This window comes from Atractosteus spatula, chromosome 3, assembly GCF_055471065.1.
Source record: "Atractosteus spatula isolate fAtrSpa1 chromosome 3, fAtrSpa1.hap1, whole genome shotgun sequence".
In the NCBI taxonomy this organism is placed as follows: domain Eukaryota; kingdom Metazoa; phylum Chordata; class Actinopteri; order Semionotiformes; family Lepisosteidae; genus Atractosteus; species Atractosteus spatula.
In genome coordinates this window covers 68138514-68150628 of record NC_142708.1, presented here as the reverse complement: position 1 = coordinate 68150628, position 12115 = coordinate 68138514, and the positions used below count along the sequence as shown (strand labels likewise).

At 53.3% G+C, this 12115-nt stretch overlaps 1 protein-coding gene across 2 annotated transcripts in view; it reads right to left on the bottom strand.

Annotated features, from left to right (window-relative positions):
- Window positions 1-12115, bottom strand: part of kdm6ba (lysine (K)-specific demethylase 6B, a) — a 124158-nt gene that overhangs the window by 65143 nt on the left and 46900 nt on the right. Inside the window, exon 1 of one of the 2 annotated variants that reach the window (XM_088910073.1) lies at window positions 2274-2677. The exons of the other annotated variant lie outside the window; for it this stretch is intronic. The gene's annotated coding sequence lies outside the window, so the exon portion shown is untranslated. Of the gene's footprint in view, window positions 1-2273; window positions 2678-12115 lie in introns of those variants that run through there. 2 annotated transcript variants of the gene reach the window in all.

The following is a 12115-nucleotide window of genomic DNA, read 5'->3' as shown; positions in this document are numbered from 1 at the left end:
GGCCAGGCACACTTTGCCAAAGCTCCTCCGCAGTTGTTAACTCTCTGCAGGACAGGCCTGCAGGTCTTGTGCCCCGTTTTTGAACGACGTTTGGCTGTTTGAGCACCCAGGAAGACCCAGGCAGTGAGCGCGTCTGTTTCATTCAGAAGGTGGCCGTCCTGCTGGTGACGCGCCTGTCTGCACCGCTGGACCGTTTCCGACAGCGGCCCCCCCCCCCCCCTCTCCCAGGACAGGCGGCTTGGGACACAGCAGAAGGAAGTCTTTAAAACAGGGCGGAGAAGAAGAAGCAGCCCCGCGAACCGACAGCGCAGATCGGCAGGAGAGAGAGAAAGTGTTCCTCCGCTGGAGAGCGCGTCGGGCGGCGCTACAGGAACCACGGCACGCAGGCCGGTTAACTGAGGACACGCGCTTCCCCGTGGGATCGCACACAGGAGTCCCCGAGCCACAGGAACGCGGCATGTGCACGCACGTCGCACAGGAAACCCCCCGTCTCTCTCGGCCTTTGAACTAGCTGTCAGCTGCCCCTTCCGCCCGCGCTCCCAGCGTCTGGCTGCGGAGCAATTAAGGGGCCAGTACTGGTGGCGCTTGGAGACGTAGCAGTCAATACGGGGACGGGGACATGAATTTGCAACAGCAACAACAAACGGGGTCTTCATTAGCATATCTGTCTCCCTGGGGCAGTGAAACGACACTCCGTGTCCGACACGCGCGCACGGCCGCGAGGAATGCGCCGGGCTGCACGGACACATCGCGCCAGGCGCCCCGGCGCACTCAATCAAGCTAAAGGCCCCCCCCATTGTCACCAGTCTTTCAGCGCTCAGAGCCCCCCCTCCACCCAGCTCTGCGAGTGAATGCACAGCCTCTCTTTGGGGGGGATGGCAGCAGCGCCATATCCGCGTCCGCACGTTGACAAAAGCCCGAGACGGGCTGGCAGGCTGGAGCCGCGCTGAGCACAGATCTGCCCCCCCGTGCCCGCTCACTGGCGTTGTTTATAGCGCTCTCACAGGGGGAACACACTACTCCAAAGGCGCCGCTACTGCTCGGGCTGTTAAACCGCCCCCCCGCCAGCTGTATCAGATCTCCATGCTGCATTCATCAACACAACAGTCTGCGACCCATTCAAGTTAAACACCGACTACATGCGCCCTCTCTCTCTCTCTCTCGTGGTGAAAACATCTGGAAGAAGCCTCCGTGCAAAACAATCGGCGTCATCTCGTAACGAGGACGTCGGCAGACCTCACGCGGCAGTGCCCCTACAGTCAGGATTCTGCTTCCGGTAACCATTAATTAGTTAATTAAGCAGCTCCTAGATTTGACTCCGGAGTGAAAGGTAGCCGCGGCTCCTTCAGCTAATAGAGAACAAGCGCCCCGGCGGTTCGGGGAGGGCAGTCGCCGAGCCGAGCCGCGCTCCCACCCCCCCGTCCCGGAACCGCGGGCGAGCCGAACACGTCTGCCGGTGCCGCGGGTGGAAGTCCTCGCCGGCACGGGTGCGGGCTGCGCGCAGGCGCCGCCAGCTGCCCGAAATGCCCTCTCACCCCCCCTCGCCACCACACAGCACACAGCACTCAGCACTCAGCCGCGGCGGCGGACAATCACACGCACACTCACGCGCAGCCCGGCAGGTCACCCCAGCGCCGGGGGCACCGACACGTACAGGACACGCCACGCCGGCAGTCACGGAGCAGCCAGGCGCACATACCTGCACAGCCAGCTTGCCCTGCGCGCACCGGGGCAGCTGTGTGCGCCCTGCCTCCTGCTCTTTTGTTTCTGGGGGGGATTATCTGCTTGTTCTGCATCGCAAAGGGAGCTAAATATAGCCTGCTAGAATTGTAAAAAAAAAATGCCAAGCAATAATCAGGACGCCTAATAACTAATAAGACCCCAAGAGCACTTAAATTAGCCCACGGACCCATCTAACCAGCTGAACCCACGGACAGAGAGAGATGTGGAACTGGGAGAGCAGATGAAGGTAAAAATGTCCAGGGATAGTCGAGACTCGGAGAGATCCGATCAGGCAGATCAACGGACGTGGATATTTAAATCACCCGGACATGGCATTTAAAAAAAAAAGCTATTTTTTTTTCCTCCTTGCAGGAACACATTACTCTGCAACACAAGCCAATCCAGCAAAACAGCAAGAGGGACTGAGAGGCAGAAAAATCACTTTCTTTCAGAACAAAGAATGCAAAGGGAAAAACACCAGAGCTATGTATTCCTGAACGCAGTTTGGAAATCCTGCTTCTATTCCATAACTGGAATGTTTTTAAACTTACCTTCCTGCGTCTCCTGCATTTAAAAACGAGAAAAACACAGCAGTTGTGTCTGTCTAATATTTCCCCTGCTACACATCCAATGCAAAAAACAAAACCACAGAAAAAAACCGAAGACCCCAACTTAAAACACTCTTGTCCTCTGCCTTTAATGAGAATATGGACCAGGTCTGGCTGGAGACGTGTTTTAATAAAATCCCCCAAAAATGAAAAGAAGATGAAGACAGTCCAAAGGATGCCACAGATAGGAGAGCAGAAAAAAAAAAGCAAAGCGTGTGATTTCTCAGTTTAAAATCCACTCTTGTTGTGCTAAGAGAGTGTGTGTGCTTCCTCCTCTTTCTTTCTTTCCTCCCTTCTCTCTCTCTTTCTTTCTATCTCACACACACACACACTCTCTTTTCTGTCTTTTTTTTCCTCTCCACTCAGTAGTCAAACAAAGAAAGGAAAGACACAGCACACACAGAAAGCAGAGCGAGAGAGGAAAAAAAAAAGATCGCCCATCCCCCCACTAGAAGCCAGCCTGCTTCAGTTTTTTTCGCCTGTCTCTAAACAGCCCCTCCCCCTCCCCTCGTAACCCCCCCCAGTCGAGCTGAGCCTCGCTTTCAGCAGCCTGTTCCACCATACTGCTCCCTCCCTCTCTCCCGCATTGAGCGCTGTGACGCGCCGGAGTGCGGGGAGCCAGGCGTCTCCGCTCTCGTCCGTCTCCCGGCCCCGATTCACAACCGGGTCAGGCGGGAGCCGGCAGCGGGAGACAGGGAGGGACAGGGACGCCGTGCCGCGCCGGATTATACAGGTTCGCGGACGCGGACAAGGCGCTCTCTGCAGCTCCGTGCGAGCGCTCCGGTGCCGTCTGTGTGTCGGCGTCACGCCGGCGAAGCTCGGTCCTCACAGGGAAAGCGTGAATTAGAATCTGGGCAGGAGAGAATCGGGGGGTGGGGGTACACCGGAGACAGCGAGGCTCAGCGAGGGGAAGCCGATGGGGGTGAGCCCCTCACACCGTCCCCGCGGACAGCTGCTCCTCTCGGAAACAAGAGGAAAGGGACGCAGACCGGGGGAAGAGGCGCAAGCTCGACGGAACCCTGCTGCCCCGATCCGGGAGACGATTCCGGCAGGGGAGAACCCCAGAACGCAATCCAGGCCCCCGCGAAGTAATACCAATGGTGCCCTTTCGCTTTCGGATGGGGCGGAGGCCGGCTGAGCTGAGCCCCCGTCTGACTGACACCAAGGGTTCCGAAGCCCTTTTTCTAGGGCACAGATTGGACTGATTGCATGATAAAGGGACCTGCTGTCAAGACGACCTCGAAACGGACACTTCCAAGTGTCTTTTCAAGAGCGCACACAGGTCTTATGCTGAAAAGAGAAGAGAGGAAACGGAGCATTTCGGCTGCGGAGCCTTCTTGGGGTGTCACGCTCCACAGCCGAAACGTTGTGTTTCTTTTCTTCTCTCTTCAGCGTGGACTAAACTTTTACTTGTTCCTTTCCAGCCTACGCATGCTGACCCAGCTCCCCGTGCGAACTGATTTTTAGAATGCTGGCTGGGTAATGTGGCGAACTGCAGTGTATGTCAGTGGTGTGAACTCGATTGACCACACTGTGAGACGGAGCCACTTAACGTCTGAAAAGCTGAGGACAAGACGTTTCCTCCCAGGAAGCTCTGCAGACCAAAAAGCAAGGACATGACAGCTGTTGCTCTCCCATAATTCACTGTGGCCCTTGATGTCAGAGAGCGCACATTCCCCAAGGCCTGGTGAATTGCTAATCTAGTGCCCGTCCATAAAAAGGGTGAGAAAACTGACAAACAGTCATGATGGACCAATAACTCTGACTTCTATCACATATAAGGTTGTGGAATCAATTATAAGACCAAGAGAGTCACCTACATGGGAAAAAAGATCTTAGAGCACAGTCTAAACGTGGGTTTAGAAAAGGCAGGTCTCACACAGCACTCCTGTGTGTGTGTTCGAGTTCTTTGAACAAGCAGCAACAGCAATGGATAAGCACAGGGCACGTGACATGGTTTGTTTCAATTTTCCGAATGCTTTTGAAGATTAGTTTAAAAAAATGAATAAAAGATAACATATTCGTGAGCACTGAATTCTCAAATTACAGGAAGGAGTGCTAATGTACGGTAGACAAGTCCAGGGTTTTGCATGGAGATACCAAAAACAAAGTATGAACTATAAAAAATACAAAATGACAAACAATGAGCTTGTATAAAAAAAGACTTAGGTATTTATATTGACATATCATTTACATATCAGTGAAAAAGCATACAAAATCTTAGGAGATATAGTGCAGAATTTTAATCAAGGAATGCTATGTTAAAATTGGTATGATACACTAGTAAGCCCCCATTTAGAATATAGTGTAGAGTTCTAGTCATCATGTCATAGAAAATATTATGTGACTTTAATTCATTCAGGGCATCCAGATCCACTCTGGAATTTAAGGGAACGTCGTGCACTGATATGCTGAACAAGCCTCAAGATATTTTTGACCTAAGGAAGGACAGCAGTGTCTCCAGCACAGTCAGGTGTGACAGTGTGTGTGTGTGCGTTGGTGAATTCAGGGTGAGTGTGAGAGGAGAGGGACAGCAGTGGCTCTAGCAGTGTCTACAGTACAGTCAGGTGTGACAGTGTGTGTGTGTGCGTTGGTGAATTCAGGGTGAGTGTGAGAGGAGAGGGACAGCAGTGGCTCTAGCAGTGTCTACAGTACAGTCAGGTGTGACAGTGTGTGTGTGTTGTTGAATTCAGGTTGAGTGTGAGAGGAGAGGAACAGCAGTGGCTCTAGCAGTGTCTACAGTACAGTCAGGTGTGACAGTGTGTGTGTGTTGTTGAATTCAGGGTGAGTGTGAGAGGAGAGGGACAGCAGTGGCTCTAGCAGTGTCTACAGTCCAGTCAGGTGTGACAGTGTGTGTGTGTGCTGGTGAATTCAGGGTGATTAAGAGGTGACGTTAAGTGTCAGTAAACACACAGGGTGCATGTGCACATGTGAGAAGGAGCCCACAGGGGAGCACCATGCTTAAAGCAGTAGTAGTAAGTGCAACACCACTCCACTGAGATGAGAGGTAAAAGTGCGCTAAAGTATGCTAAAGTGGTTAGCCAAAGCAAAGCAGGGTGCACACTGAGAGAACACGTGGTACAGCAGAGCCGATGTCTGCTCCGCAGGAGTGCTGAAACCGTAAGAAAGCTGCACGAGCAGCACGAGCAGCACACCAACGTCGGCCGCATGCTTCCAGACACCTGTGCACGTGCAAGGCTGGGTGGCTTTCTTGTGCAGGTGTGTGGCTGAGACAGAGGCGCAGCTCTGCAGAGGATGAGAGCCGTGTGTGGAAGACTCCGAGTGGGTGAGTGGGAGAGTGGGAGAATGGGAGAGTGGGAGAATGGGAGAGTGGGTGAGTGGGTGAGTGGGAGAGTGGGTGGGGATGTGTGCAGGCGCGTCTGCTCCTGCACTCCGGCAAACATCCCCCAAAATCAGGCCACTGCGTGAGCACTACAGGTGGCGAAGGCTCAGGGAACACCCACAGCCTAGAGACGGTCCTCCACAGAACGACGAGACGAGACGAGAAGGAGACAGAAGGACAGAGGCTCAGCAGGCATCGGGACCGAACACACAGCGGCAGGAAACAGACCAGCCCTTAGCCGAGGGAACTCTCGAAACAGCCTGCCTGTGCCGTGATCGAGCCTGCTGCTGGGATCTGTGGTTCAGCCCCTTGGCTCTGCTTTAAGCAAACAACATCGGCCTCTTCCTGGCCACCACTGACCCCAGTGCAGACCCGGGGTCAGAACGCCACGTCTGAGGGAGACTCTCTGATGCAGTGCAGTCCCACTCAGGGGCTTGGAAGCACAGGAGAAACGGGCAGGGATGTCTTCATGGACAAAGAAGCCCAAGAGAGGGAAGAGGAGAGCTACTGTAGCTCACGACTGGCAGCCCACTGAAGCTCAGCAGGTGTGAGCTTGGCCAGTACCTGGATGGGAGACCTCCTGGGAAAGCTATGGCTGCTGCTGGAAGAGGTGTTAGTGGGACCAGTAGGGGGCGCTCACCCTGCGGTCTGTGTGGGTCCTAATGCCCCAGTATAGTGACGGGGACACTATACTGTAAAAAGACGCCGTCCTTTAGATGAGACATAAAACCGAGGTCCTGACTCTCTGTGGTCATTAGAAATCTCAGGGTGAAAAGAGTAGAGGTGTTACCCCGGCGTCCTGGCCAACTGTCCCATTGGCCCTTACCAATCATGGCCTCCTAATAATCCCCCTCTCTGAACTGGCTTCATCACTCTGCTCTCCTCCCCACTGAGAGCTGGTGTGTGGGGAGAGTACTGGTGCATCATCCAGGTGGGGCTGCACACTGGTGGTGGGGAAGGGGATCCCCATTACCTGTAAAGTGCTTTGAGGGGAGTGTCCAGAAAAGCGCTGAATAAGTGACAGGAATTGTTATTATACATTATAGTCTGCATCTGCCCCATGTGTGATCTGCGGAGCGGTAAAACTCATCTGAAGGCTGGGGGGGACTCGAGAGCTCAGACTGCGGGACCCCAGAAGAAGTGAAGGCGTGCTGTTGATGGACGGGGCAGGAAGGAGGCAGATGAAGCAGAAGGGAGGAGGGGAAGGAAGATGAAGAGGAGAAGGACAGAGGAAGGACGAAATGAAGGAGAACGAGGTGGAGACAGAAAAGGAGGAGGACGCGATGCGGTACGACACGGGAAATACTTTATTGTCAGATCTCTCAGAAATGAGTTTTGCTTTTACGCGTACGCAGACTTACAAGAAGCAAAGAAACCGTACAAACATAAAGGAAACAGGAACAAGTAATAGGTTTATTCCATGCTGAAAAAAAGATGAAAGAAAACACAACATTTCGCCTGTGGAGCCTTCTTCAGGTGTGTCTCCACGGCCGAAACATTGTGTTTTCTTTCTTCTTTTTTTTCAGCATGGAATAAACCTCTTACTTGTTCCTTTGCTGCCTACGCATGCTGACGCAGCTTCCCACCCGAACTATAAAGGAAATAGTACAGATGTTCATGAAAAAATCAATATAACATGACATAAAAGACGTCAACCCATACATCGGTCATTACACGTCCTTCCCACCGGAATCTGCACACCTTCCTGGCCCACGATCACCCTGAGCCTCAATAACTGCACACTCCCTCTTCACTGTGCACACAACACTCATCGCACTCGCCCAAAGACCAACGCTATGCTATTGATCGAGTCCTCTGAATGTGGGGGAAAGGCATTGCTCATTTCGTTAGGCCCGCCGTGAGGGAGGCGGGACTCTTCATGCAGAACGAGCGAGGGGTCAGAGGAGACCCCACCAGCCGGCCCCAGTGCACCCCGAGTGTAAGCAGCTCCGGAGCTCTGCTCTTGGGGCCGCCCTGCTGACTGAGAGCACGTCCTGCTGAGTCTGGACATCTCGGCCCTTCTGGGCTTCAGAAAGACAAGGAGGAGGAAGGAACCACTGGAAGACGCAGGGAGGCAAGGAATGCGCCAGAGATGAAGTGATGAAGAGGGCGGGGGAGGAAGAGGAGGAGGCCGGCGAGTCCGAAAGGCCCGCGCAGCGCTGGGACAATCCGGGGAAAGGATCCGGACACCGGCCCGCGCTGCAACGTCTAGTCTCTCGGCTCCTGTTCTCCTCAACCTTTCCGAGCTTCTCCAGGGCTCATTTCCCAGGGCGGATCCGCACGGCGCTCGCGAGATAGAGCCGAGTTCCAACAAACGGCGTTATGAATTATGTATTTTTAAAATGTAATAATCCACCCGGAGCAGCAAGCCTAATTAATTGGCAATTAATGTTTAACTGGCTGCAGCTGTGTTCAATTAATGTTGAAATCAGCGCTGTCCCCGCTGACAGCGTTTCTGTTCTCTTCTCCTTTCGCTGTTGTATCATCTACAGCCAAAGAAGAAAGGAGAGAGACGGAGATGGAGAGAGAGAAGGGGATTCCTGCTCTCTCCCGCTGCAGAGCTGTTTCACTGGGGCTGTGCAGCCCTCTTTGAAGCAGCAGCAGCAGAACAGCTGGGAAATGGGTCCAATTAAGTCAATAATGAAGCTGATTTGAGTCGTCGGGAGGCGCGTTGGAATGAAAGCCTGCAGACACACTGGGACAGCCCTGCCGCAGGGAGCAGCTGGAGCCCTCCCCCCCACACGGACATCAGCAACACAGAAGTCCCAAGACTTGAGAAGAATTTTTAAGTATCTCAACAGATTCAAGATTCTCTTAAACTACGCCTGCTGGCCAAAACCACACCACTATCAACAAATATATTCATAGGCACCATGAATATATCCACTCCCAGCTCTCTCTATCTCTGTCTCGAACCCTCACCCCTCCACTCCCAGCTCTCTCTATCTCTGTCTCGAACCCTCACCCCTCCACTCCCAGCTCTCTCTATCTCTGTCTCGAACCCTCACCCCTCCACTCCCAGCTCTCTCTATCTCTGTCTCGAACCCTCACCCCTCCACTCCCAGCTCTCTCTATCTCTGTATTGAACCCTCACCCCTCCACTCCCAGCTCTCTCTATCTCTGTCTCGAACCCTCACCCCTCCACTCCCAGCTCTCTCTATCTCTGTCTCGAACCCTCACCCCTCCACTCCCAGCTCTATCTCTGTCTCGAACCCTCACCCCTCCACTCCCAGCTCTCTCTATCTCTGTCTCGAACCCTCACCCCTCCACTCTCAGCTCTCTCTATCTCTGTCTCGAACCCTCACCCCTCCACTCCCAGCTCTCTCTATCTCTGTCTCGAACCCTCACCCCTCCACTCCCAGCTCTATCTCTGTCTCGAACCCTCACCCCTCCACTCCCAGCTCTCTCTATCTCTGTCTCGAACCCTCACCCCTCCACTCTCAGCTCTCTCTATCTCTGTCTCGAACCCTCACCCCTCCACTCCCAGCTCTCTCTATCTCTGTCTCGAACCCTCACCCCTCCACTCCCAGCTCTCTCTATCTCTGTCTCGAACCCTCACCCCTCCCAGTTACAGCTCTGTCTCATCCTTTAGGTCTAGAACTTCCTCTTCTGTCTCAAAAGTGTTAAACACCCCATTCTAAGGCTCTCTGTAGCTATAAAAGCACAAACAATAAAAATCTAAAAAACACACTAAGAACAAAGGAGGTTTTTTACACTCACACTTCAGCAGGATCTATTTTAAGTCTAAATGAAAACAAACTACCCTTTTCATTTGAATAAATGGGGCTTGTTCCTGTGGTCATCAGATCTGCTACACTTTCTAGTGCATAATGAAGAACGGCCCTGTGCAGTGCACTTATCTTTCATCTGCTCAAGTCCTCCTTAAACAGAAGAGGGCCGTTAAAAAGAACGTTAATAAAGCTGTAAAGCAGGAAATCAGCAGCTCCGAACCATGACAACCAACACTAACATTGTCAAAGCTCTATACACTGACACAGATCTGCACACTGACACTGATCTATTTACAAACACTTCTGCACACAGACACAGCTCTATACACTGACACTGGTCTGCACACTGACACAGCTCTACACACTGACACCGATCCGCACACCAACTACTGCACAGACACTGATCTGCACACTGACACTGATCTGTACACTGACACTGATCTGCACATTGACTACTGCACAGACACTGATCTGCACACTGACACCGATCTGCACACTGACACCGATCTGCACACCGACTACTGCACAGACACCGATCTGCACACTGACACCGATCTGCACACCGACTACTGCACAGACACTGATCTGTACACTGACACTGATCTGCACACTGATACCGATCTGCACACTGACACCGATCTGCACACCGACTACTGCACAGACACTGATCTGCACACTGACACCGATCTGCACACCGACTACTGCACAGACACTGATCTGCACACTGATACTGATCTGTACACTGACACTGATCTGCACACTGACACTGATGATATTGATCTGCACACTTGATGACTCAATTACAGTCTTCAGTCTTCAGTCTTCCCTTATGTGCTGCTCTATACAAATACACCATCAACCACACCTAACTATTAGCTGAGAGTTTTGGGAGGAAGGCCATTTGACATCACTGCAGTGCTGGGATCCTGTGCGATTCCCCAGGATCCTGCTAGATTGAATGTTTCTCATTAGGCTATGTGCCTCCCTTCCGCTTTGAATGAAAGAGTTTCTTGACCTACTAAGAGCTGGAAAGGAGAGAGAAAAGAAGAGGGAGAAGCAGCCGGGCAGAGAAAGGGGGATGAAGGAAGAGGCAGAGTGGGGAGGAAGGCAGAGAGGGAAGGGGGAGCCCTCTTGGGGGAGCACAGCTGGTCTGCTTTTCACAGCAAACGGGGGGCACAGCAGCTAGTGCACGCGGGGCTGCGGCGTCCTGTTGAATATTCACACAGTTAGTCACCGGTGGCTGCAGAGACGCTGAATGGTCCTGGAGCAGGGCCACATGCCAGACGCACAATGGAGTCAGGTGGTGAGGGGGTCTCCCTGCGCGCGGCTCCCCAGCTCTCTGAAAGCGTGCCAAGCAGGCCGCACGTCTCCAGCAGCTGAAACCCAATCGCTCTCACAGGGTGTAGGGGCCACTTCTCCACTTTTTCCCATGGAGAAAGAGAGAGAGAGAGACTACTCCTGTGTGTATGAGTGTGTATGTTTTTCACGGGGAAAGCGTGCAACTCTGTTTCCACGGGGGAGCGTGCGATTCAAGGCGTGAGACGGCGCTGGCGCTGGCGGGAGTGTACTGTATGTCCACGAGCGTGCGTGCATGTTTGCAGATGCAGGTACTGCAACACGGGCCTCTGCTAATCGACGAAGTGCACCGAATGCCGTCTGCTAGGCCACACTGATCTGCGAACTGCAGACTCTTCTAACTGAGCTCGCTGCTCTCCTCCAGCACGCCGTGTACCAGCCCCGGTCCTGGGCAGCCGCAGCCCAGCGGGCGCTGAGAGTCACCCTTCCAGACCAGGACCGGGGGAGCTCATGTCAACTGCACAACTGATTCAATCCTGGCTGTCAGGAACAGCCCCAGGTTGCTGGGAACTTCCCTTCAGAGTCACTGAAGAAATCAGCTGCTTCAGAGCTCAGGACGAAAGGGTTCGATTGACGGGGTGAATTTGGGTAGAAGGGGTGCCCACCCCCGTGCTGGCAGGCCGCTGGCCTTGCAGGCACAGCACTGCAGCAGCAGTCGCAAAGGACGTTCAGGCAGGCTCGACGGACACGGGACTCGACCTCCGAGCGAGCTGCCTGAGCCAGCAGGGTAACCTGAGCTCTCGGGGCCACTGGGACCTGATTGATTACATTCTAATTTTGTGAAAGCCAGCATGAATTATACAGTAAAACTAAATATGGCACCACATCTAAACGTGTGTTAAATGCATCTGTTAAAAAAAAAAAGCATTTCAATTCAATACCCTTGGATAAGCCCGCAGTTCTCCAGGTACAAGAGCACAAAAAGAGCTCAGATGACCTTCACAACATGGCGGATCTGATAGTGATGAAACCGCCTGGTTCCGAACCCAAACCCAGCCCGAACCCTCCCCTGAGACTCACTCAGAGACACCCGGGCCGCAGCTACAGGACAGAGTTCAACCGGCATCTGACAGCACTGCTCCTGCTCAGTATTAAATTATCGCTAGTTGCCGGAGGGGAGGGGCTGTACCTCCGAGCGCAGGCCCTCTGCGCTCAGACGCCGGGCGAATCTGATACCTGCACCCCATCTGCCACCCGGGACAGGAGAGGTGGGGGGAAGGTGACGGGGGGTTAGGGCAGGAGTTCAGAGAGAGAGACAGGAAAGGAGGGAATCCAGGGGAAAACTGGACTTCCGTAGGTTACAGACTGTTTCTGCCTCGTACTGACGCTTTTTTGTCAAATCAACAGAACCAGCC